The 27953-nt window shown below is 41.6% G+C and overlaps 1 long non-coding RNA gene across 2 annotated transcripts in view; it reads left to right on the forward strand.

Moving 5' to 3' along the window:
• Window positions 1-27953, forward strand: part of LOC309533934 — a 66588-nt gene that overhangs the window by 26090 nt on the left and 12545 nt on the right. The window contains exon 3 of one of the 2 annotated variants that reach the window (XR_014220546.1): window positions 17186-17695. The exons of the other annotated variant lie outside the window; for it this stretch is intronic. This is a non-coding gene — a long non-coding RNA (uncharacterized lncRNA). Of the gene's footprint in view, window positions 1-17185; window positions 17696-27953 lie in introns of those variants that run through there. 2 annotated transcript variants of the gene reach the window in all.

Genomic DNA, 27953 nt, shown 5'->3' on the forward strand with positions numbered 1-27953 from the left:
TGGAAAAATCAAAACTAGAGACTGAATTGTTAGAACCCAATACTAAGAATTTATCAAGAATGTATAACCTGTTGTTGAAATGGAATACACAAGATGAAACAGTTAAGTCAGCTATGATTAAGTGGGCACAGGATATTGGTCATAACATTATGTTTGCGGACTGGGAAAGGTTGTGGAACACTGGGATTAAATTTACGGCATGTAATATTTTAAGAGAAAATATTATGAAAATGATCTATAGGTGGTACATGACCCCAGTCAAGCTTGCAAAAATCTACCACTTGCCTGACAATAAATGCTGGAAATGCAAAGAAACTGAAGGTACTTTCTACCACCTTTGGTGGACATGCCCGAAGATTAAGGCTTTCTGGGAAATGATCTATAATGAAATGAAAAAGGTACTTAAATGTACTTTCTTTAAGAAACCAGAGGCCTTTCTTTTGGGCATTGTCGGCCAATTGGTGCCAAAGAAAGATAGAACTTTTTTCATGTATGCAACAACAGCAGCAAGAATACTCATCGCTAAGTATTGGAAGACACAAGATCTACCCACCTTGGAAGAATGGCAGATGAAAGTGATGGACTATATGACATTGGCCGAGATGACTGGCAGAATCCGTGACCAGGGGAAAGAGACTGCAGAAGAAGACTGGAAGAAATTTAAAATCTACCTTAAGGACTATTATAAACTTGATGAATGCTAAAATGTCAAGGTTTGTTCAGAAAGAAAGGGTTACAGTGACATAAGATTGGGATTATGAGAAGATTAATGATAAAGGTTTGAAAGAACTATATATAAGTTGCTGAAAAACTTTGGACATGTGGATGCAGAAAGGGGAGGTATGGGGGAGTCTGAGAAAAGAAGTTTATGAAAAATTGTTATGAAATATTGTATGTGTTTGTTTGTCCTTTTATATGTTTGTTTGTTAGAAAACTTTGTAAAACCAATAAAAAATATTTAAAAAAAATAAAAAAAAATCTTTCAATTTTTTTTATTTTTCCCGCGGCACACCAGGCAACATCTCGCGGCACACTAGTGTGCCGCGGAACAGTGGTTGGGAAACACTGTCTTAGGGCATCAGGCAAAAAAGAAATTCCTCTTCTCACTGGCCTTTGGCTAATTAAACAATCTGTGGCTCTTCAAACTGCGAAGGCTGGATGGGAATGAACCTTGATCCTAAATGTCAAAATAAGCTGCAGTGGAAAAAAATAATAATAACCATCCGCAGGTAGTGATATAAGCAAGGTAAATATTCCCATTTAGCCACTTTCTTCTTAATACCTTCCATTTGTATTCACATTTTTTATTAACATAACAACATTCACCCCAATCTTTATAAAATCCTACTTTAGAATGCTAATGCTCATCTTTCCTTTTCTAATATCATTTCGCCAAGAGAGTCAAAGCTTTGTAGGCTTAGAGCAGCATATAAACTCTGACATTCTGTATCTCTGTGATGAATAACAATGACAAAATATGCTTTAAAAGGATTTGGTATTCTAATTGCTGATAATTGTTAGAATACTTATTATTATTATTATTATTATTATTATTATTATTATTATAGGTTAGGGCTGTGCACTGGTCCCAAGATTTGTCTTGTATCACTAGCAGACCCTCCAAGTGTCCCTATTTTCCAGGGACAGTTCTGGATTTACAGAAGCTGTCCTGGTTTCTGATTTGATCCCTTAATATCCCACTTTTCCTTAGGAAATCCCGATTTTCAATGGAGAAATGTTGGAGGGTATGGAGTTATCCAGTCCCAAGCTATTTGAAGGCAGCACTTTATATGAAAGTTTTTAAATGTTTAATGATTTATTGTTTTTATATGTGTTGGAAGCAACCCAAAGTGGCTGAGACAACCCAGTCAGATGGGTGGGGTATTAACAACAACAACAACAACAACAACAACAACAACAACAACAACAATGACTAGGACGTCCCTGCCTGTTTTCATTGGAGAAATGTTGGAGAATATGCCATAACCAATTCTGGCCTGTTTCTGATTTGCTCTCTCCACTCCAATCTGGGGTTATGATCCACTCTGTATAAAAGAAAGCTCTGTACTCCCCACTCACTACAACAGGAAATCTAAAAACAGTAATATTTCCTCCCTTTTGGCCAAAGCGGATGAAATTTACAAGCATGGGGGTCCCTGCAGAGTGGATTAAGCCTGTCAAATTGTAGACAAATAGGTCCAGGGACCTTTGCAGGAGAACTTTCTTCTATAATTAACATTAGGGCAATAGTTTTACTAAGCCAACTAAAACTCCCAAATCCATATTAGTTCGATATATTTTTAAGCAGGAGCTAGCATTTCTCTTTTGCTCTTTGTTACCTTGAAATAATTATGAGATGGTCAAGTGATGGGAATTTTTTATTGTACATTTTAAAAACATTTCCAGTGCTTGTCTGTGTCTTCTGAGTTGCCTTCAGGCCTCCAATAGGCATTACAACATGAGTCTGTCTGGGGGCATGTGGAGTTCTGAAGAGCTCTTGGTTTATTTGTTTGTTTTGTTAAAGCAGAACAATGTAGAATAGTAATAAAAAAAACCTTAAATGAAGCTTTAAACTTTTTTTTTTTAAGCCTCTCTCTTGCTGTGCTTCAACAACAACAAAACAACCCAGAACCCTTTAGTCCCCCACAGGCAACATTTTGTATAGCTTTACTTCTTGCAAAGCCCCCCACATTAAAACATACAGAAACATTGAAATATACAGAAACATAAAACTATTTTATCAGAAAAGCATGGGGTTATTTGGCCCAGCACAGGGTGCAGACTGAAGGAAGCCTCCCCTCCCCTCCCCTCAGCCAGTTTTGTGTTTTTCTTGGGTAAATTGATGATGTTACCAAAAATTGTGTACACTGAATTTTGCATATGCAGGCATTGTTGAATTGATGCAATTGCACACCCACCCACCCTCATTTTTCTGTATAAAATAGGCCTGGAAATATCATCTAAAGTGGTCTTGGTTTGCTTCATTAACAACCATCCTATTTTAATTTCTAAACTGATTTTTTTTTCCTCCTGGCATGCTGCTTTTTGTCCTGTGCATAGATTTGATTATCTTAATGAAGTTGTTAAATAGGCATCTAGCTTCATTTAGCATCTCTCAAAGAAGATATAAAATAAAGGGAAACAGATAAGGATTTTCAGATAAGTCCTGATTTCACAGTTATCATTCACCAACCATTCACCATTTATTTCCACCAGTTCTTGACTTATTTGGAAGTGGGGAGGTAGAACAGACAATTAATAAAATCTAAGCTCCCCACGACTCCTTCAACCTTAAGCCAAATCATGCAGCTGCTATCCCCTTCTAAAAACTGAGCTCCCCCTGTGATCCTAGTTCTGATTTTCACAAAGCCAAACAAGCCATCACCAACAGCCTCTTGGGACTGACTGTCTGCTAACATTCTCTCTGTGGTAGTTGATGCTACAAAATCCCAGTGCTTTTGTGTCCATTTGTATGAATCCAACTTCATTTGATGTGCCTGGAAAGATTCTGAAAGAAACTAGCTGCTCAGTCCTGTGAAAGTTATGAACATTAAAATACATGGAACCTTAAAAATCAATAGGCACCTGTGTGACGGTAAAGTCCTCCAGCCTACCTGGGATCAGACTAAAGCCCTTAAAGCATTCGGACTCAATCCCAAGGCATGCTAGGATAAATTGAAATTCATTTCAAAGCCCAACAGAATATTTAATTCTGGAGTGTGCAAAGTGGACCCCCGCCACCTGAGACCCACTGAATCATGCAAATCTTTCGAGCCACATATTTTGCCTACCAAGTGATTATTGTTCTTCTGTTTCGGCAGTCCATGTAAGCAGGGAAAACTGCTTTACTGAGCTCCTGTTGGGCTGCCAACCATGGATGGTGGGCTGTGTTCAATGTGGAGATTCAAGACTCAGAATCATAGAATCATAGAGTTGGAAGAGACCACAAGGGCCATTGAGTCCAACCCCCTGCCAAGCAGGAAACACCATCAGAGCACTCCTGACATATGGTTGTCAAGCCTCTGCTTAAAGACCTCCAAAGTAGGAGACTCCACCACACTCCTTGGCAGCAAATTCCACTGTCGAACAGCTCTTACTGTCAGGAAGTTCTTCCTAATGTTTAGGTGGAATCTTCTTTCTTGTAGTTTGTATCCATCGCTCCGTGTCCGCTTCTCTGGAGCAGCAGAAAACAACCTTTCTCCCTCCTCTATGTGACATCCTTTTATATATTTGAACATGGCTATCATATCACCCCTTAACCTCCTCTTCTCCAGGCTAAACATGCCCAGCTCCCTTAGCCGTTCCTCATAAGGCATCATTTCCAGGCCTTTGACCATTTTGGTTGCCCTCCTCTGGACACGTTCCAGTTTGTCAGTGTCCTTCTTGAATTGTGGTGCCCAGAACTGGACACAGTACTCCAGGTGAGGTCTGACCAGAGCAGAATACAGTGGCACTATTACTTCCCTTGATCTAGATGCTATACTCCTATTGATGCAGCCCAGAATTGCATTGGCTTTTTTAGCTGCCACGCCACACTGTTGGCTCATGTCAAGTTTGTGGTCAACCAACACTCCTAGATCCTTGTTTAAGGCTCATATACAAAACCATCGAGTTTGAACTTAACATGGAAATTGGGTTTGTTTTATCAACAATTGGGTGCAAGACTCTCCCTTGCATGCTGGAAAGCATTACTAAATAGTTCCTACGTGGCTGGTTTGGTGGTAGATTCATGTTCTTTCCATGGCGCCATTGCTTTAGTTTCCAAGAGGGGCAATACCAGTGTGGGAAGGAGGCTAGTCCATTAGGATGAATGTAGTCATGCCCCACCAATCTCAGTATGCCCTTAACCAGCCCCCATGGCTCAGAACCATAATGCCTCAAGGACCATTTCTTTCCATTTGAACTTACCCAGACCCTGATATCATCTTCTGAGGCTCTTCTTCATGTGCCTCCTCCTTGAGAGATCTGGAGGGTGGCAACATAAGAACAGGCCTTCTCTGTAGTGGCTCCCCATCTGTGGAATGCTCTCCCCAGGGAAGTTTGCCTGGCGCCTTCATTATACACCTTTAGGCGCCAGGCAAAAACGTTCCTGTTTAACCAGGCCTTTGGTTGATCTGATTTACATCCTATGCCCTTTTAAAATGTGTTTGTTTGTTTTTTGGGAGGGGGATATTTGGTTGCTGTTTTTATTTTTATTATGCGTTTTGTGGTTTTATATCTTGATTTTATTCTGTGAACTGCCCTGAGACCCCCAGTATAGGGCAATATATAAACTCAATAAATAATAATGATAATGATTTCCTACTTATGTTCAGCCATGCAGGTGGTACTGGCTGTCAGCTTCCTCCTCCTTATTTTTTTTATCATGATATTTATTGAAAAAAGAATTTTTAAAATTACAAAGAAAAAAGACAAAAACAGGAAAAAAAATAAAACCATCATTTTCAAATTCTCCACTTTCATTACCTTCTTTCCATGACCTCCTCCTCCTCCCATCTCTTGTATCTTGATTAATAATTGTCACAGCAAATCCTTTCCATAATTCATAATATTCTGTCATTACATTACCTTGCTCTGTTTTCATCTTATCTTATAAAAAACCTTAACACTTAAAACTTAAATCTTATTTTTACCAGCTTCTCATAACCATTACCTTTTTACCTAGTTCTTTAAACATTCTTACAAGAGCCAAGTAATTTCAGCTTCCTCCTTCTTAGTCTCAGTGTTGCTCTTGTAGAACTCTGTAGAGAGATGGATGGGGACATAACTATAATTTAGCTGCCTTTGCCTTCCATTGGCTCCAGGTACTGTTGATCTCCTTGCCTCTCACCCTGCTGGTCCTAAAGTGCACAAGCCATGACTGAAGGAACTGTATGGTTGTGACCTGAAGCTTCCCACATTATCTTTGCAGCATGAGAAAAGAGCTCAACTTTAGGGGCTCCCATTCTACAGCACCAAGGGCTTCCATACTACAAAGGTAATGAGTCAACAGAGTCCCTGTCCCTAAATTGGGAGCCTGGTGTCACCCTGCATAACCTTGCTTGGTCAGACACACAAAGGGAAACTTTACATTCACTATTTTAAAGATGTGTGCTGCCTGCCACTCTCAGCTCTGTGAAATGTATTTCTTTTCAGAAACTGTCTGCTCTATGGCAGTACCTGAGAACTGGTACAAACAGCAACTTTCCTCGTGCCTGAAGGCAAAGAAACAAATGTTCAGGCTTTCACGAGTGCAACTGGGGAAAACAAAGGCAAATGGTAAACCTTGCAGTTATTCAGAGGTGTTTTTTTTTTTTTGTTTGCTTGCTCAGGGACAAACAGAAGAAAAGAAAGGAGTTTGCCTTGGGGCCACTGGGCCACAGCACACTCCCTGAGCAAAACTCCAAATGAATTTGGAACATCCTGCTCAGGTAAACTATCCAAAGCCATTTTGAACAAAAATCATAGGATTTGGTTAAGATTAGTGAAATATCTCAAGGTTTATTTTTCCTGCTCACAACTCTACCCTTAAGGAAGCAAAAATTCTGGAGTGTCTTGACTGATCCCAGTGATGATCATCAACACCCATAAGGCACTAATTGTTATGTACTGAAGTTCTCACCCTGGGCCAGCAGGGGGATACTGTAGATAGTTATGCAAATGAAGGGTCAAAAGTGACGTTCAGTGATTGGATAGTTTTAGAAAGTTGTTACAGTAACAAGGTACTGGAGCTCTATATAAGCAGGCTGACTGAGCCCTTCAGCTCAGTTCAGTTCTGGCCTCAGAATAAAGAAGAGCTGTTTGAAGAATCGCTGTGTCGTCTGATATGTTCGCCCACAACTTAACACTAATCATGAAGGTGGTCATCTGTCTGCTGCCTGAATATACTACTCAGACAAGCATAGTAGGACTGAAATAAGGTTTGCCAAAATATCATTATAGTGATCCTTGTGGTAAGAATGTGAGAAGGTATTGATTTTCATTCAACCCTATCCTCAGCTAGTTCAACACTGTTTCTGTTACACTGCAGTCCAGCTTTAAGCAAAAAACACATTATTTGCCTTGCTGTTCACAATGATGAGATTTCACATATTTAATTACATTATAATCATGTCATTTCACACCATTCATTCCAAAGGAAACAAATTGCAAATTGGCTGGGGGATCATCAATTTCACATTGTCTGTTGACGGAAAATAGCAATAGTGAACACTTATCATATTCCCCAGATTGATTTCTGTTCTGGACGTGCTAACTCTGGCAATTTCTACTCCCAGTTTTGTTTTCATTTAAAGTCTCTGACATTCCTACTTTGGTGAATTTGTCCTCCTAAAAGCCATTGGCACAGAAAAGACCAGGAGAACTGCTTGCCTCATTAATGGAGGGTACGCCTTTTCTTCTTTGTCAATTTGGGTGGTGGCAATAAGAGGAGCAATCTTTTCTGACAGCATGTGCTGACATGTTTTATGACCTCAACATTCCCCAGACATCCCAGGGCACTGTGGGAGCAAAATGGCTGCCATCACAAGGTGACAGAAGATATAGAGGGGAAATGATGCTGGAGAGGGGAGAGGAGTTGGAGACTAGCATGGCTGCATAGTATGAATGGATAAAATAAGCAACAACTTATTTATCAGAATGCCCATCATTTCGCCTGCAGGCAGAGGAAGGGTGCATATTTTGGAGGACTCCTGGGTGCACCCGGGTGATCTGTGATTACATTGACGACGGTGGTGATACTGCAACTTTTATGCTGCTGCTCTGTACAAAAAGTCCTCTTAAAGTGGCTCACAAGGCACAGCCAAGCCCAGGAAAAGTGGAGGCCAAGCAAGCTCTGCCTTTCACACCAAATGTGCCCCAAGATAGCAGCCAATCAAAGCCAATGAAAATCAAGCCTGACTCAACATGTTGAAACCAGCCTCTTCATCTGCTCACATAGAGTTCTATTCCTGAGTCATGCTTGAGTTCTGTGACTTCAGAAATTCCAGGAATGGTTTTTTTATATATGATGGTTCAAGTTATTAATCTGTGTAGTTAAAGCTTGTTGCAAATCTATTCTAATCAGGGCTATTAGCATGAAGGGTGTTTCAGCTTTTCCTGTTTCTCAGTAATTAGAGTGTCTTTTAATAGGGCAAAATCAATTCCAAGTAATCATCTTAACTGCAACTTCAGCACCATTTTTTTCCATGAAAATGTTAATGGTGATTGCAATTTCCACTGATCCATTTATCTTGGTGTCAACAGAAGGGAACCAAAGAGGCATAAAAAGGTATAAATACAGCAGCATACTGTTAAAATGCTACTTTAATGAACTCTAAAACCTACAGAGAAAAAAGAACATGCCCATGTCAATTTATCTTTTTGCTTTTCTTTGCCGAGCTTTCTCTGCCTGAAAGGGTAGTACAAAAACAAAACAAACAAAGCAAGTATGTAGAATGTTTAATAACTTCCAGCCACTTATTTTTAGCATCTTACTTATACTCTGAGAAACACCATGTAAAGTATGTGATACTTTAGTTTACTTTAGTGGTTGGAATCATAGTTGCGGAGGACATTTGTGGAATAATCTTAGTGAAATTATATTTTTGTGTGAGAAGAAATATTATTATTATAGCACTATTTATAATTTTATAATTGTTAAGGTGTGCCTTGTCTTATGATAGAAGGCCCATAATGCTAGAAAGAAAAAAATGAAGTACCATATTTTTTGCTCTATAAGACTCACTTTTTCCCTCCTAAAAAGTAAAAAGTAAAAAGTTTTCCTCCTCCAAAAACTAGGTGCGTCTTGTGGTCTGGTGCGTCTTAAAGAGTGCAAAATAAGGTACATTTCAAAAACTTTACTTCTGATTAGGAGTAACATGTCAAAAGAGTTTTGCCAGTGTCTTTAAGATGGATGTAAGACATCTGTACCATTTGCAACTCATCCTATTGTACTTGGGGGCTGGGGGATAATAATAAAATATTATCTCCCATAATGCTTACATCCACAGCTTAATGATGGTTGATTATGCTGCAAAAAGAGGGCAACTCTTGTAAGCTTAACTCAATTCATCCTTCCTCACTTAACTATCAGATCTGGTGTACAATATCTTTTGGTTTTTGAGAATCAAAGAATCTTTGAGTTGGAAGGGGCCCAAGGGTCATCTAGTCCAACCCCCTGACATGCAGGGATCTCAGCTAAAGCATACATGACAGATGTCCATCCAACCTCTGCTTAAAAACCTCCAAGGATGGAGAGTCTACCACCTCTCATGGGACTCTGTTCGAGTGCCAAACAGCCCTTACTGTCAGAAAGTTTTTTTACGAATGTCTAGTTAGAATCTCCTTTCTTTCAACTTGAAGCCATTTGTTCGAGTCCTACCATCCAGAGCAGGATAAAACAAGCATCCCCCCCTCTTCCAAGTGACAGCCCTTAAGATATTTGAAGGTGGCTATCGGATCTCCTCTCAGTCCCCTCTTTTCCAGGCTAAACATACCCAAATCCTTCAAGTGTTCATCGTAAAGCTTAGTTTCCAGACCCTTGATCATCTTGGTCACCCTCCTCTGCACACGTTCCAGTTTGACAGCTTCCTTCTTAAACTTATCTTTTATTAAAAGACTTTACAAACAGAATTAATCAATTTATCTTAATTTCTTGTTTTTTCCGGTAGGCTTCGCCATTTCTGCATCTTCCATAGGATTTGGTATCCATTCTTCTTTCACTAGGACTTCTTCTTTCCATTTTGGGGAAAGTATCCACAAGGGAAGCAGCCAAACCATAGACTCCTGCAGCAAGACCCGGGATTTCCTCCCATGCCCACAACAATTCTTAATATTAACATTCTGCAACAATCTCAAGGTGGCTTACATTATACTACCTTTCTCCTTTCCTCACCCCATTCCTGAACTCTTCTTGAATCAGGGAGCTGCCCCCCCCCCCAGGGATCCAAATTCTCTCTGGCCTCCCTGTTCTTGATGAACAAAGATCAGCACTCCATGTCGGTATCGGTGGCATCCGCTTCCTGGTTGCATGGTCTTATGAATATCCTTCTTATTTCCACCTTCTCCAGCTTGTCATTGTTTATGACATCCACCTCCTCATCCCAGGCCAGGTGGTGGATCTTCAGCTTGCGACAGCAGGAGACCAGCAGCCCACAGATCCTTCGGAGCCTAGGGAAGAAGAAGGAAAATAATACGGAAATGGGTTCTAGATACTTCATTGATTATATCTCTGTGCTGAATTTGGGGCACCTGGCAGCTAAACCTACCCTATGTTTCTAAATCTTGAGGGATAGTGAAAGAAGCAGAATGCAGAAATAATTAGAAATCCTACTTACACTTGAGACGATTGACTTGAGGGATTGAGTCTCTTCAATCCCTCACGGAACATCTCCAATTTTCCACCAATTTTCTCTCCCTCACTGTTGTTGTTGTTTAGTCATATCCGACTCTTCGTGACCCCATGGACCAGAGCACGCCTGGCACTCCTGTCTTCCAGTGCCTCCCACAGTTTGGTCAAACTCATGATGGTAGCTTCAAGAACACTGTCCAACCATCTCGTCCTCTGTCGTCACCTTCTCCTTGTGCCCTCCATCTTTCCCAGCATCATGGTCTTTTCCAGGCAGTCTTCTCTTCTCATGAGGTGGCCAAAGTATTGGAGCCTCAGCTTCAGGATCTGTCCTTCCAGTGAGCACTCAGGGCTGATTTCCTTCAGAATGGAGAGGTTTGATCTTCTTGCTGTCCATGGACTCTCAAGAGTCTCCTCCAGCACCATAATTCAAAAGCATCGATTCTTCGGCGATCAGCCTTCTTTATGGTCCAGCTCTCACTTTTCACCATAGCTTTAACTATATGGGCCTTTGTTGGCAAGGTGATGTCTCTGCTTTTTAAGATGCTGTCTAGGTTTGTCATTGCTTTTCTCCCAAGAAGCAGGCGTCTTTTAATTTTGTGACTGCTGTCACCATCTCCCTCACTAGCTATCCTCAAATGGTTGCTCTTCCCAAAGTCCTCAGCCAAGTCACTCAGCAGAGGGATGTGTTACTTAACTATGGGATGTGTGCTTAACTATGGGCATTGTTCCCCTTGACATTCATTTTTCAAATATATCTTTCAGTGGGTTAAGCAGTTTTATTCATTTTATTTAGAAAATAACTAGAGCTGGCTTCATCCAGCACGGTGCATTTTTGGACAGGACAGGAAACACCTTGCAAACACACACACTTTTCAACATGGAGGGGTCACCAAGGGAAAACACTTCTGGCCTAGACCACAGCTGCTGTTTCTTACTTAATAGTTAAAATTAACCCCTCTCGACACCCTGTAGTAATCTGTCCAGTATTATGATGGACAGGAGCAGGGCTTCACCCTTAGACCTCCTCATCCCCCTGTTTCTTTCAGTGTCTGCCCAGTGTCTTCTGCCAATAAACAGCTTTCCTTAGGTTGCAAGGCAGTGAAATGTTATGCGTTTCTGGGTGCCAGGCATTAAAACCCTGGACACTGAATATCTGGGGAGTTGATCTAAGCCTTGTTTAATTGTACCCCAAGCTCTACATTTGATTATTGGCTATTAGAAACTGGTTGAAACCATTGTATTTCATTCACAAAAGAAAATATGACATGTGATTATGAGAAAGGTTTATAGACAATGGGTGACACATTTATTGATCCTTTTTAAAGTTATTATTTGTCTACTTTGATGTATTATTTATATATAGTAATCAAGGGGTTGGGATGGGAAGCAATAGAAGAAGAAGAGTTTGGATTCGATATCCCCCTTTCTCACTACCCAAAGGAGTCTCAACGTGGCTAACATTCTCCTTTCCCTTCCTCCCCCACAACAAAACTCTATGAGGTGAGTGGGGCTGAGAGACTTCAGAGAATTGTGACAGGCCCAAGGTCACCCAGCAGTTGCATGTGGAGGAGCGGAGACGCGAACCCGGTTCCCCAGATTACGAGTCTATTGCTCTTAACCACGACACCACACTGAATATGAAACTGAATACACTGAATATGAAACTGGTGGATGACTGTCATTAATTCAGATTTCATAGTATCATAGAATCTTAGAGCTGGAAGGGACCCAAGAGTCGTCTACTGTAGTCCAACCCCCTGCAATGCAGGAATCTCAGCTAAAGCATCCATGACAGATGACCATCCAATCCCTGCTTTAAAACCTCCAAGGAAGGAGAGTCTACAACCTTCCGAGGAAGACCGTTCTTGTGAGGGAGACTGTCATATCGCCTGCACTTTCTTAGGGAGCTCCAAAAATCTGCAATGAGCCGCCATCTACCTAATGGTGCTGATAGCAGCATCTGGCTTGCTCTTTGGTTTGGTACATTCTGCCATCTTATTAGAAGAAGAGGAGAAGAGTTTGGATTTGATATCCCGCCTTTCACTCCCTTTAAGGAGTCTCAAAGCGGCTAACATTCTCCTTTCCCTTCCTCCCCCACAACAAACACTCTGTGAGGTGAGTGGGGCTGAGAGACTTCACAGAAGTGTGACTGGCCCAAGGTCACCCAGCAGCTGCATGTGGAGGAGCGGAGACACGAACCCGGTTTCCCAGATTACGTTGCTACCGCTCTTAACCACTACACCACACTGGTTTATCAAGAGGGCCACATTTTCTGCTTATATTTGATTTCTATATTAATTTTCCAATATGAACACAATACACTGAATTCCACAATGTTTAGGCTCATATGAAAGAAAAAGTCAGCTTCTGATAAACCAATAAATGGTCCCTGTTAACTATACTGACAATAAATAATAGTTAAAGTATTAAAAATTATGAGCAGTGTGTGGGAGGGCAGAACTTGAGATATTTGGAGTCTGGAAGCTGAGTTTGTCTGCCTTACTCTTCTCAACCTGTGGGTATTTATTAGACAAGAGGTGTGAGCTATAGCACTAAGATCTGAAGTGTAAACTCAAAGCCATCTTGTTCCCACATCTATGGAGGTGAAGCTACTGTGTTCTCAAGATGGGAGTTGCTTGCATGGCATAGCCACATGGTGTGGGTGAGACCTGTGGCTATGGGACAGTATTTAAATTTAAATAATAATAATAATAATAATAATAATAATAATAATAACTGGGAGAAAAGCAATGACAAACCTAGACAGCATCTTAAAAAGCAGAGACATCACCTTGTCGACAAAGGTCCGTATAGTTAAATCTATGGTTTTCCCAGTAGTGATGTAGGGAAGTGAGAGCTGGACCATAAAGAAGGCTGTTCGCCAAAGAATTGATGCTTTTGAATTATGGTGTTGGAGGAGACTCTTGAGAGTCCCATGGACTGCAAGAAGATCAAACCTATCCATTCTGAAGGAAATCAGCCCTGAGTGCTCACTGAAAGGACAGGTCGTGAAGCTGAGGCTCCAATACTTTGGCCACCTCATGAGAAGAGAAGACTCCCTGGAAAAGACCCTGATGTTGGGAAAGATTGAGGGCACAAGGAGAATGGGGACGACAGAGGACGGGAAGTGGAAATGTGACTTTTCTATTCACATGTCATTTTTACATAGTATTTATGATGGCATCCTGGTTGTTTGTAATTATCACCTGCAATTGGAATGGGTGATATTCCTTTATTGTTGCTGGTATTTTGTTTATATAATCTTGCAATACCAAGGCCCTATCCGTACTACACATTTAGAGCAGCATCATACCACTTGTTTTCCCCCAAAGAATCCAGGGAACAGTAGTTTGTTAAGGGTGCTGAGAGTTCTTAGGAGACCTCCTATTCCCTCAAACAGAACTACAATTCCCAGAGTTCCCTGGGAAGGGGATTAAGTGCTAAACCACCCAATCAGAACTGTAGTTCTGTGATGGTCATCAAACAACTCTCAGAACCCTTAACAAACTACAGTTCCCAGTATTCTTTGGGAAAAGCCAGGACTGTTTAAAGTTGTATAATGATACTTTAAATCCATAGTATAGGTGGGGTCCTAGTCTGAGATCCATTAATGAAATCAGCACAAGACTAAACAAGGTGGATATATAAATGTTCCAGCAGAATGTGGTTGCTTTAAAATCTAGCTTTCCTTTTAAAATTCTGTTGGTAATTGTAGGCCACAATAGGCTCATTGCTGAAGTTTAGGGAGTTGTTCAAGTTTAAAGAATACATCTCCATAGAGGTCCTTGTAGGACCGGGTTACTTACAGTGGAACCTCAGGTTGCAAACGTGATCCATGTGGGAGGCACGTTCGCAACCCACAGCATTCGCAACCTGCAGCATTGTGTCTGCGCACACGCGGGTTGTGATTTGGTGCTTCTGTGCATGCGCAAAGCGCGATTTAGCACTTCTGTGCATGCGCGAGCACCAAAACCCAGAAGTAACCTCTGAGTATGGCGTGGTGCACAACCCCAAAACGCGTAACCTGAAGTGTCCGTAACCCGAGGTACCACTGTATTTGTCTATTTGGAAATGGATGTCCTAGTTTGGTTCCCATGGAAACCTTGCACTGAGACTTGCGAGAAGCCAGTCAGCTGGTACATATTTCACTTGGTTTCATTTTCCCCTTTTCTGCTGCGGTTAATTGTTTTTTTCCCTAATGTTTAATAGTCTGAAGAATGTTAAATGACTGAAAATTTCAAATGTTTTGCTGAAACCTTCTAAAATTACTTTCCTGCTTGAAGAAGATAAGGCACCAAAATGTCTGATTCATGCTCACTCCTCCTTGCTTCCCTCAGTCTTTAGGCAATATTAGTTATGTTAATGATTTTACATTTCTTGTGTGGGCTTTTGATAAATGTGGCAATGCAATATATCTCGTGCTTAAGTATTATTGCTTTTATTTATTTTACAGGGCCAATTCTGCATGATTTTATTACTCTAGCATGCTTTAGGGGGGTGCATTGATGGCGACTCAGTTATCTTTCTTTCTCTTTTCTGCTATATGGGTGACACCTGAAGGTTACTCTCTGAAGAACATTGTGCTAAAAGATGTGGATAGGCCAGGTGGCATCAATCAGCTGTGTGCTTCAATGACATAAAAGGCCACTGCTGTCTGAAGGCGCATCTAGATTTCTTCAAGGTTCAAATCCCTCTGGGGAGCATTTGCACTATACAGTGTCCCAGTTTCAAAGCGACTGTTGCTACCTTGAACAGCCACAAGTTCTTCAGCTAGCTCAAAGGAGAGGAAGAACACTCTGCCTCCTTGAAGGCATAAGAAACAAATCACTTGCTTGGAGGAAAAATAGAATCAAGCTATGTCCTTGTGCCTTCTATGACAGCCAAAAAGAAAACAAAAGCCCAAACCAACCTTTTCCAGCATTTCTTGTGCGCCCCGATTTTCTTCCTGAATTCCACATGTATATTCAGACATATACCCATGAATGTATTTGTAAAAATTATGTTATGTGGGGAGGAAATGTAATTATACCTAGCTTTATCTGCATGTGGATATTCATGAATGGCGATATACAAAACATCACTTTCTTGATACGGAAGGGGCCAAAGATCAGTGTTAGAGCCAATGTGTGCAAGTAGGAGGTATCAGTCTAAGTTTTCAATTTAAAAACGATAGATTGCATGAGAGCACAAGGACCCATGGACGGTTAAGTCCAGTCAAAGGCAACTATGGGGTTGCGGTGCTCATCTCACTTTCAGGCTGAGGGAGCCAGTGTTTGTCCACAGACAGCTTTCTGGGTCATGTGGCCAGCAGGACTAAACTGCTTCTGGTGCAATGGAACACTGTGACAGAAACCAGAGCGCATGGAAATGCTGTTTACCTTCCTGCTGCAGCGGCACCTATTTATCTACTTGCATGAACTGCTAGGTTGGCAGGAGCTGGGACAAAGTGATGGGAGCTCACCGCATTGTGGGGATTCGAACCACCGACCTTCTGATTGCCAAGCCCAAGAGGCTCAGTGGTTTAGACCACAGCACCACCCGTGCCACTACAAGAGAGAAGCAGTGTGGTGTAGAAATTAGAGTGTCCAACTAGGATCTAGAAGACCAGGGTTCAAATCTCCACTTGGCCATGAAGCTCCTTGGGTGACCTAAGGCCAATCATTGCCTCTCAGCCTAATTTACCTCACAGGGTTGTTGTGGGGATTAAATGAGGAGGGGAAGAACTATCTATGCCACTTTGAGATCTTTGGATAAAAAGGTGGTGTAAAAATACAAAGCAATGTAATGTGATACAATACAATACAATACAATACAATACAATACAATACAATACAGTACAGTACAGTACAGTACAATACAGTACAATACAATACAATACAATACAATACAATACAATACAATACAGTACAGTACAGTACAATACAATACAATACAATACAATAAATACAATACAGTGGTACCTCGGGTTAAGTACTTAATTCGTTCCAGAGGTCCCTTCTTAACCTGAAACTGTTCTTAACCTGAAGCACCACTTTAGCTAATGGGGCCTCCTGCTGCCGCTGCGCCGCCGGAGCACAATTTCTGTTCTCATCCTGAAGCAAAGTTCTTAACCTGAAGACTATTTCTGGGTTAGCAGAGTCTGTAACCTGAAGCATATGTAACCTGAAGCGTATGTAACCCAAGGTACAATACAATACAATATAGGACAGGACAGGACAATACAATACAATATACAATACAATACATAAAGCTCTCACAGATATCAAGGCCTAGGGCTGAGTTGGAGTACTTTCAGAAAACAGTCCCCTCATCTTTGGGCGATGACTTTTGAAGGAACATTGTCTCAAAGGACAGCAAAATTCTTTACTCACTGAAATGAAAGCCAACGTTTTCTTCCAACTCAGTAAATAAAAGACATAATGGTGCTAAAACAGCTACAGAATGGGGGGGGAACATGGCCACGAACAACAACAAAAAGTAGTTGTTCTCAATATTAGGTCCTGACACCCTTCAAAAATAATACTTAAGGCAACTGTTTTGACCTGAAACTCAAGCCTCAAAATGAGTGAAACTTTGGTCCAGCTCTTGATGGAGAGCTGTTGCCAGCTCAGAACAAACAAAACTGGGCTGCATTGTCTGTACAGAAAGCGCTTACCCTTACACAGTACTGAAAGTATGCTTTCCACATGCACACTCTCCAAGTATTTTTCCTACTACATAGAAAGGAGATGTGCAGCTCCTTGCCTAATGATCATCCCCACGAAACCACCAGGCTCCCCTTTTTCCACAACTGCCCTCCCTTTAAAAAGCCGGACCACATCTGCCTTTGTTATGTTGAGTCTCAAGCTCCATCGTTGCTATCTCTTCTTCCCACAGAACGGAGAGGCGGTTATGGCAAAGACGCATTTTGCTCATGTGCATGGATGAGTTATTTCCCTGTGTGACACAGCAGTAGGACTGCGCACTGAATTATTTATCTGCCATCAAATTCCACCTATGGTGCAATTCAGCTGCCCCTGTAACCATTTCTAAGAGGAGATATATTCCAATGCTACTGAAAACCATAAGAAAACCATTGCATGCATTATTTTTTTCCATAAGCAAATGTCTGTCTGTCTGTCTGTACCACATACAGCATTCCAAAATGTGATGAGATTCTGTTTCAGGCCATGACTCCAAATTTCTCTTTCTTCTGGCTGTCTGTGGAATCTAGGATAACATGAAATGTCCTGGAAATAATTCTAAAAACAAACAGTGACATTAAAGACAGGAAACGTACAAGGTGAATGTAGGAGATGGATTCACCAAGCAACGGGCTTTGAGTATTCCACCCCGTCCCACTATAAAGAATAATGGCTTGTAATGAAAAAATAAAAAGACATACATTTCATCGATGTCTGTGACAGCCACTTCCCAGCCACCCTGGGTCTGGTGTTGCCTGTGGAAGAGAGATCCGGGTCACAGCAGTGTATTCCCTTCTGCTTGCACCTTCCCGTTCCCACTTTAAGAACTCATTGCCACCAGATAAAGGGGGGGAATTATCTCTACCAGTCTTCTCCCTATCAAATGGCCTAAATGCTTCCCTGGGGGGTCTTGCTGAAACCTCTCCAAGTAGCAGAGGTTATGGCTTCCAGGCTGGAGGGCCTTTATATTAAAAGGAGACCACAAAGATTTATGAAACATGCTGTTCAAGATTCCGAGTTTTAAGAGAAAAAATACTGTATGCAAAAAGTTGCAGAAAACCAGCAGATTCCCCAACAGAGCAGAAGAACAAACAAGGAATAAATGCAATCCTCTGCACCATCTCTCAGTGCCTTCTCTCAAGATAGATTGTTATGCAAGCTCCTTTGTTCTTCTCACGCAGTCCTCCTTTTCTGCCTTTCTCTCCCAAGTGTAGAAAAGCCTTTCCTTATTAAGCTGAGATCCACCTTGATCTGCCCACTTCCAGAGTAGCTGCCTTTTAAAAAAGCCCTTTACATCGCTGCTTCTTCCCAGCAAGCTACACCTACAATCCCCAGGAAACAGACAGAAAAATATATGCATTCCCATACAAAACACAACAGTCCATATAGGAAGGCCCAATTCCTTCCAAATGTCAATGAAAGTAACAGTTATTTTAAGTGGGGCAGCCATACCTATTGCTCTCTTCCCCTGCGGTAAGCAAGCTTTCACTTGCAGGGGGCAGGGGGAGTGACAATGGAAGTGAGGCTACAGAGATTTATGTAAGCACTTGAGTGGAGCTCTTGAAAAAGGTGCTGAATCTTATGAAATCAAAACAGCACCATCCACACACAACAGGGATATGGGGGGGAGTGAACCTCAAGACTCATTGAAGTAGCAATAAAAGGGGGTGCATAGAAAACTCACCCTGAAGAGGAATGCTCAACAATGCAACATTTTGCTGCAGGTCCCACTCTTCAGCATCTGTGAGCTATGCCAAGTGAAATATACTCGGAGTTGAGAGTGGATTTCATGCTCTTTATTCAGCTCATAGCAGTGAGGAGGAATGGAAGTTCCTCCAGAATGTCTTCTTTATATACATTATTTACACAATGGGCCCCACATGATTGGCTAATTCCGGGATTCTCCTGTAGGCCAATCAGGTTGCGGATTCCCTTCCACCTGGAGCTGGATTGGGTGGCTCCTGTGCATCAACCAGACTGCTGGATTCTGAATCCTATTGTTCTAGGGCCAATCAGTCTGATGCATTTTGGATCCTATTCAACGCAGTACATAACACCAAGATACTTCAAATTTCAAATGTTGTATATTTCTGAACGTCAGATATTGAAAACAAGCTACAGGGAAGGGCTTCTATCTTCATACTGTATATACTTTTTAGAAGGCATCTGGCTCTCCATAGCTGATGTGGGATACTGCACCAGAAGGTTCCTTAGCCAGATTCCAGCAGGAATCTTCTTATGTTGTCATTGCTTCAAAAGCTAACCAGTTTCAGATATATGATCTGGAGTGAGCAACACTCAGATCGCACACACAAACATTTGAACTCATGGAAGCAAGGAGAAAAAACAGGCTAAATGAGCCCGCTAAACCTTCCCTCCCTCTCTCCTGTGACAAACTCAAAGGAGAATCAATATCGTGCATTCCCAGAAATATATGAGTTCAAATTCCTGAAACATAATATTGGGTGGCCTTCAGGAAATGATACAGCGGTCCAACACAGCACAGTTTGAGCACACAATGAGACAGACCCCAAGTACACCAACCTGAACTGGAACATGGCTAGAATTTTTAAAATTGGGGGAGAATTGTTCAGAATTCATTTGTAATATCTCAAGTTCCATACCTAATGTACAGAGCAAAGTAATATATATATATATACACCATGCTCAGAATACTGCATACACTAGAATTTAAATGGGGCAAAGTGTTACTTGGCTGGAATCAAGCAATGGATGTCATTCACGGTGAATATTATTTCCTTTCCATCAATACCCTAGACAGTAGGGATGGCTTCTCACATGCATTTTTGAATATCCAGCATCCTGTATTAATTTGTAATGCATGCAGTAGCATCCCAAGATGCACAATGCAGCATAGAGTAATTTTGCATTTCAGCATTCTGTCATGGAGTGAAATGTCCGTAATAACTCACACAATATGTTTGCCTCTGTGGCTTTTCCCTGTGCAAAAATCTAGCATTACAGGCCATTCTGTCAGATGGCCAGAGGAATCAGGAAGAATATTATGTGTGCCAGAAGGAAGTGTCATTCCCAATCAGTTGCGAAGGTGATCTCCATTTTGCACCTGTGCTATCTTTATTCTGACTGCTGATGAAATAGGGCTTCGGCTTGTATTGATGTACAGTTAGTGTTCTTGGGGGATGTTTCATTTTTCCTACATGGAAAACAGAGAGGTATAGCAGAAAGTGCCCAGCACTGCCAAGGAATTTGGGGAAACGGAAAAATGTTGTGATTTTCAATGGGTAGTGTGATTTATGAGTTTTGGGCCATGCCAAATTGAATAAAGTCATGCCAAAGACACATTTTGGTCCACTAACTGGACTCAAAAAAGCACCTGGCATTCAAATATTGAGAAAGATCTCCACCTCAGGAACCCTTGTGTTGAGTTCAGAGACGATATATTGAGAGGAATGAACACAGTTGCAAACCTTCATGCCAAAACTTGGGCAATAATATATTAAGAGTAATCCAAATAGGCAGTTTGGACCTATGGCACCAAACTGGGTGAAGGCACACCAAGGTCACGTTTCTCCCCCCTTCCCCCCTTTTTAAACTTTTATTGAGAAATGCAATACTTACAAACACAAACCAGAACACTAAACAAACATTCTACATAGATACATACACCTCTCAACTTAGATTACAAAAAAGAAAACAAACATACAAAATAAACACACAGACATAAATCTTGACTTCTCTCCACCTATATGTGGCATCCTTTGTTTCTTTTCTTCTTTTCACTGTGTTATCAATATTATTTTTGACTATCTCATCTTATACCCATTTCTTCTTAAGTTTTTACTCTATAAGTTTCATTCATTGCATATCAATATATTAATACCAGAACAATGTTTTTTGATGTATTCCTTCATGCAAGTCCACTCTTCTATCAGTTTTTGGTCTGATTGGCCTCTTATCACTGCTGTAAGTCTTGCTGATTCTATATATTCACAAAATCTTACTTGCCATTCTCTTATTGAGGGAGTTTTTTTCTCCCTTCCAATTTTTTGCTATAGTCATTCTGGCCACAGCAATTCCATATAAGAAAAGTTACCAAGGTCACGTTTCTGTCCACCATCTTGATTCAAAATGGTACCAGGTACCAATGTAGACAAACACCAATTCCTCTTGGGAACACTCCTGTTGAGTTAGACAATGGTGTCTTTAGAAGCTTCTAAATCAAAACAGGTTGGAATCTGGATGCCAAATTTGGTGAAGTCCCGCCAAATGGGGTGACAATGATATCTTCAGTGGCATCCAAGCTGGCACAGTTTGGGTGAAGCCCCAAAACTGGGTGAAGCCATGCAAAGTCACATTTCAGCCCACCATCTTGATTTTAAATACACCCAGCATCCCAGGGTCAACAAAGACCACCCCACCCTCCAACTCATGAACCTTTGAGCTGAGTTTGGTAATGATATGTTGAGAGGCATCCAAACCAACAGAGAACAGACAAACAGGCAAATGGATTAGCAGACAAACCACTTTCCAAAACATATAGTGTATCCATAGATAGATAAAGATATCCATGTCCACTGTAATGTATGAAAATTACATGGATATAAATTTTGCTGTGTGCAAAACAGGTGTGATTTTTACCCCTCAAAGTGAAGTATGTAATGGCTAGGATCCAAAAACACAGAGAGCTTACTTCATGGACCCAAGAGATCTTGTGCTAATGTTCCTTAAACAATAAGAAATGGCATATTGTCAAAATGCCACACAGAAAATTGTTTCTGAATCTGAAGAGACTTTCAAAAGCAGTGGGATGGGATATCTGGAGTTTAAAGGCGGACAGATTAAAAAATCCCACTTGGGATGTCAAAAGTAGCTCTGTTGTTTCTGCCAGCTGTGTACAGTTATGTAGAAATCTGTTCGGGTTCATGTGTTTCCTGTGAGTAATGGTCATGGATTGGGACACGCAACATCAGCAGACACATCCATGAAGTCCGGTGGTGAGCAGAAGAGAATTTCCGCCTGCTGTCTGCAGGCATCTCCTTTTCTACATGAGTGGCCATGTGTGAAGTGGACCTCATACTATGATCACCACCATGACCATAGATCCAGTGCAGTGTAAAAAGAAATGGGAAATCACAAACAAGTTCTAAGGAAACAGGAAAGTTCATGGGGAAATGCTATTAAAACATTTCACTCAGCTTTGTACTCGGTTGGTTGTCATGAGTATGTGAGTTGTCATTTAGCACAAAGCTTCCTTCCATACAGGCGCATTCTGTCACAGATATGTCAGTCCACATTGGATCTTGCAGCTCCAGTGAAGCAACAATTCAATAAACAATTTTGGGGAACTGAAGTAAGAGATTGTCTATCTTGTGCACAGAATCTGAATTACTTTCCTTTTTATTAAACTGAACTTTCTTCTTTTGGTAGCTGGGCTGCTCCAATAATTTAATGCATCGCTATATACCATCAGCACAGAATACGAGTGGTTTAATGTAGCATTCCTTTTTTCAAACTTTTGCTCTTGCTCCTTCTTTCAAATTACAACAGTTTCAAATATTTACTCCTCTCCTCTGTCCTGGTGTGGAAATATCAGATGAGCCACAATATTAAAACAATTTATGTGTGTCTCCATACTTCATCCAGTAGCATAATTGAAGAAACAAATCTGCATAGTTAAATTCACAAATAAACATAAATAACGAAGTAGATAACAACAAGATAGAACAGGTAAGAATTGTGAGGGGAATTCAGTCTATCATAATTCTTAACAGAGATGCAGTAGACTGGGGAATCTCGGGCCACAGGGCAAAATATAGACATCTAAGTCTCTATATCTGGGCCTTGAAATTCTTCCCAGGCCATTCCTCTTCTCCCTCACTAGATTTGCTTTGAACCTTGCATATTTTTGCCCCTCTATAGTATCTCTTGCTTGTCTGAATGAAGGATAGACAGGGGATAGACACTTTGGGCCAGTAACAACTTTTGATTTGAGACAACTTCTTACAGATGTTGCACATATTGAAGGGGAAGTCCATCTGTGTGCTCCGAGGTATATTTTAAGAAATATGGGTCAGGCAAGTCACTGTTCCTATATACAGTGCAATCTGCTTTACCCCAAAGCCATGGGGAGTGGGTGGATATGATTTATAGTATCGCTGCTGCTGCTGCTTAAAGGTTTAGATAATCAGAAGCGCAGTTTGAAAAATACTGCAATTCACAACGGGATACACAGATATCATACATTGTGGGAAGACGTTTGAGAAATTCAGATAAGATGCATCAGACACCCACAATTCACATAATCAGAGTTCTGCTGTATAATACTTCTGAATGTTGATCAGCATTCCAATCCCAGTTGTCTTGTATATGCTCTCCAGAGGAAAATAAACTTTTGTGGTCTTTTATCAGTTGTCTTGTAGATGATCTCAAAAGGGAAATAAACAACACATCTCTAGGAAATACTAGTGATTTATATGATTTTATTATACATTTTACCAGCTGTGGCAAACTTATGGGTGCTCCCACACTGTTCCCAGGAATTAATGTCTGTCTCTGTGTGGTGTGGTGTTCTGTTCTGTTCACAAGGACCACAGGGTTACGGCCTATCCATCAACTTGCCATTTATTTGAATTTGAATTATATGAAAATGATGTATAGATGGTATATAACACCAGTACAGATAGCAAAAATGTATAAAACCAGGTCAAACACAAGTTGGAAATGTAAAGAAAAAGAAGGGACTTTTTATCATATGTGATGGGAATGCAGAGAAGTTTAAAAAAATTAGGCAATGATATATAATGAATTAGGGACGCGGGTGGCGCTGTGGGTTAAAGCCTCAGCGCCTAGGGCTTGCCGATCGAAAGGTCGGCAGTTCGAATCCCCGCGGCGGGGTGCGCTCCCACTGCTCGGTCCCAGCGCCTGCCAACCTAGCAGTTCGAAAGCACCCCCGGGGGCAAGTAGATAAATAGGTACCGCTTACCAGCGGGAAGGTAAACGGCGTTCCGTGTGCTGCGCTGGCTCGCCAGATGCAGCTTTGTCACGCTGGCCACGTGACCCGGAAGTGTCTCCGGACAGCGCTGGCCCCCGGCCTATAGATGTGAGATGGGCGCACAAACCCCAGAGTCTGTCAAGACTGGCCCGTTCGGGCAGGGGTACCTTTACCTTTACCTTTATATAATGAATTGAAAAAAATGTTTAAATTGACATTTGCAAAAAAAAACAACCAGAAGCATTTTTGTTAGGGATTGTAGGACAAGACCTTCCAAGAAAAATAAAGAACTTATTCATGTATGCTACAGCAGCAGCAAGAGTCTTGTTAGCACAAGGATGGAAGAATGAGGAAATCCCAACGAAAGAACAGTGGCATGAAAAAGTGATGAGTTATGCGGAATTGGCCAAATTGACATATAAACTGCATGAAAAGGACAACAGTGACTTCAAGGAAGAATGGGAACTTTTTACAAATTACTTAAAAAGACAACAAAATGATCTGGACTCCTTGGCAGGTTTTGAATAAGCATCCACAAATATATTAGTTGAACACATGATAGATAAAGCAAGGATATGTAGAATTTTATAATATGCAGAGAACAAAATGTGCAAAGAAATCAGAGAGGAACTGAGGGAAGTCCTTGGGGGGGAGGGGAAAATAATGTGATTGATTATGTGGTTTGATATCTTGTTATGTTGAAATTGTTTAATAAAAATACTTTATTAAAAAAAACTTGCCATTTATTGACAGGCACCATTAGTGTAGTACACAGATCCACCCTAACCTCTTTTGCTATAGATGTTACCCAGAGTATACCCTGGGAGTGCCTATGGTTCCAATAGCTACCACACCACTGCAGGTACTAAGCAAATTAGGATTAACTGTAAGTCTCCTACAGTCTGTCCTGGCTGCTACCCAAGAACAACAATGGATGTCCTTTCTTGTAAGGAAAGAAGCCAAGGTTTACTCTAGAAGACTGGCAGTGTAAACTCAGCACAAGAGAAGAGATGGGATTAGTTCTGATGCCCTTGGTTGCCTGGGATGCAGCAAGGAAACATAGCTGGGGGACAAGGCCAGCGGTCAGGATTCTAGGCAGAGACATACCTAGGGCCACCTTGTGGTCTTGAAAAGGAGTTATATCAGTGCCCCTGGCAAGAAGCTGTATCAGCTATTCATGGGAATGCCTACCTCACTAAGGTAAAGGTAAAAAGGTCAAGGACCCCTGGCTGGTTAAGTCCAGTCAAAGGGGACTATGAGGTTGCTGCGCTCATCTCACTTTCAGGCCGAGGGAGCTGCCATTTGTCCACAGACAGCTTTCTGGGTCATGTGGTCAGCATGACTAAACCACTTCCGGCACACCAGTTCCCATCACACCACTACCTATTTATGTACTTGCACTGCCATGTTTGTGAACTGCTAGGTTGGCAGGAGCTGGGACAGAGCAATGGGAACTCACCCCGTCGTGGGGATTTGAACTGCCGACCTTCTGATCAGCAAGCCCAAGAGGCTCAGTGATTTAGACCACAGCGCCACCTGCGTCCCCTACCCCACTAAGAGTTCCTAGGCTGAAGTGAGGCACACCTTCTTGAAGACAGTGCGTAGTTTTCCTCCTCCCCCAACAGCTCCATCTGTGCTGTGGAGCTCCCCTCCCATCTGACAGGGAAGTGGCCTGCCTGACCAGGGTGGTGTTTGTTGGGGAAAAGCACCAAGGCAAAAGCCAGCTCCAGATGGCTGGAATGCAAAACAGGATGTTATGTTTTGTAGATGTACTGTTGGAGAAAAGGTGGAGCCTATTCTCTGTACTGAGCACCGGATGTTAGCTCAGAGTGTCATGTGACCTGTGCTGGAAGTACAGGGGAGGAGTGTGTCTCTTCTGATGGAGTCTGAAGGGAGCAGTCGCTTTTCTATGTACTGCTGAGTGACAGGAATAAATCATGTAAAAAGGACTCCTGTCTGTCTCATTTCCCCTCCCTGGGAGAATGCAGGGAGGGAGAGAGAAGAGGAAAGCAGAGGGTGTGTTCTATCTCACGTCTAATGAGAAGAATCGCCGGGTTTGTTTACCTAGCCTGCCGGGGGTCGCAGACGGAAGGTAAACACAGTATCTCGCTCAATTGCCTCGGGGGAGGCCAGGTACCTCTGACTGTGAGCCAAGATACTAACAGTGTTATCATTTGGCCAACTAAACAGCTGCCTAGGGTGTGAACCTCTGAGGGGCACAGTGCTGACATCTGTGGGGCACAGTTTTAGACAGATTAGTTTTTCTTAGAACTTATAAAATACCTGATGATATTTTACTGTTACAGTCATACCTCAGCTCCCCAAACGCCTTGGGAGTCAAACATTATGGCTCCCGAACAATCGAGAGTATTCCAGTTTTTCAACATTCTTTCAGAAGCCGAACATCCAACGTGGCTTCTATGGCTTCTGATTGGCTACAGAAAGTTCCTGCAGCCAATCAGAAGCTGTGCTTTGGAAGTCAAATGTTTCAGAATTGGAATGGACTTCCAGAATGGATTCTGTTTGACTTCTGAGGTATGACTGTAATTTATATTTTGAAGAATTTTATCCTTTGTGAACAATTCATACATCAGAAAAGAGGTGGTAAGGGAAGAACTAGCTACTTTAAATGAATTCAAGATAGAACTCAAAATGTTTCGAGAGAGAAACAGAAGCACTGGAAGGTGTGCCATCTCTCTGTATTTCTTACCAGTCATTCCTACCACCCCACGTTTTTACAATAATACCCCATGTATTACAATAATATAATATGTAGGAACTAGAGAAATCCACTTGTTTTGTGTTTGAGTTACTTATAATGTGGCTACATCCCAGCTGCACTCTTAGTGAAAATACAGATAAATGTGAACATCAGTGATTTCTGGCAAAGATGGGTTGAAATCTGTCTGGTGTGTGTCATGGGAAATAACTTGAGTTGCACAGGATAACTGATCACTTTCCTAAAGGAAACATGCTGGAATTTTACTGTGTTCATTCTACAGATTTCTTTAAAACTACAAGATACCAGGGCCTGTGCCCCTGCTCACCCAAGTCACCCCCTCCATTTTCTTCACATTAACCCCCAGTTCTTCCCCTTCACACCCCACTTATATATTTCCCAGACCACTTATCTATTTTTTAATACAAATTACTTGGCTGGCAAACTGTATTGCAAAATTCAGAGGAGTGAAAATATTAAAGGCTGTTTGTGTTTTCTTTCAGATACATTCAAAATGAATTGCATTTCTCCCCCACCTCCCTATATACCACGGAGCTATGTTCTCTCTGCCACAGGCACAAGAATGTGGACAGATTGTATGGGTGGAATGTGTGAAGTATGGGGCTGAGTATTAGAACTGGTGGTATTGAATTGAGCAGATTCGGAAGCGACCCCACTTCAAGCTGGATGCAGTGGTCAGAGTTTGGCCCTGCCAAAATTTGAGCTCATGCTCCACCTCCAATATTTTAAGATGGAGATTAAGTGGTTTACAAGCCCCCATGAGTCTAACTGCAAATGGCAGCCCTTTGAAAAGTTTCTAGCTTCAGGAGTGTCATTGCAGCAAAAGCATGAGGTAAGGAAGGCCCATTGTGCAAGCTCGCCATTCTCCTTGTGTTTCTTTGGATGCAAGTCAATGTTTTCATAGGGCTTTTATTCATTCAGGGTTGTTGGGGTTTTTTTTGCTGTCATTAATTGAATTTTTATGCTGTTTAACCCCAGCACCACTTCTCAGCCCACTCTGGACTTCACTTCTGAGGCCAACCCCAGGAACAGATTTCTATCTTTTATTTCAAGAGCTAGCAAAGCTACTGCTATGGTTGTCATGGGCATCAGGCACACCGTGATGGCAGTTGCTGCACATATAAAACTTTGATCTTTCTTAAGAATTTTAACGGGGCGAGAACCCCTGGCCTGTTTTGAAATATAGCCATCCTAAAACCGTCCTCAATCCCTCATCTTAGAGAACATGCATTTTCCAGAACTATTATT

This window comes from Podarcis vaucheri (genome assembly GCF_965113315.1).
Source record: "Podarcis vaucheri genome assembly, chromosome: 6".
NCBI classification, from domain to species: Eukaryota; Metazoa; Chordata; class Lepidosauria; order Squamata; family Lacertidae; genus Podarcis; species Podarcis vaucheri.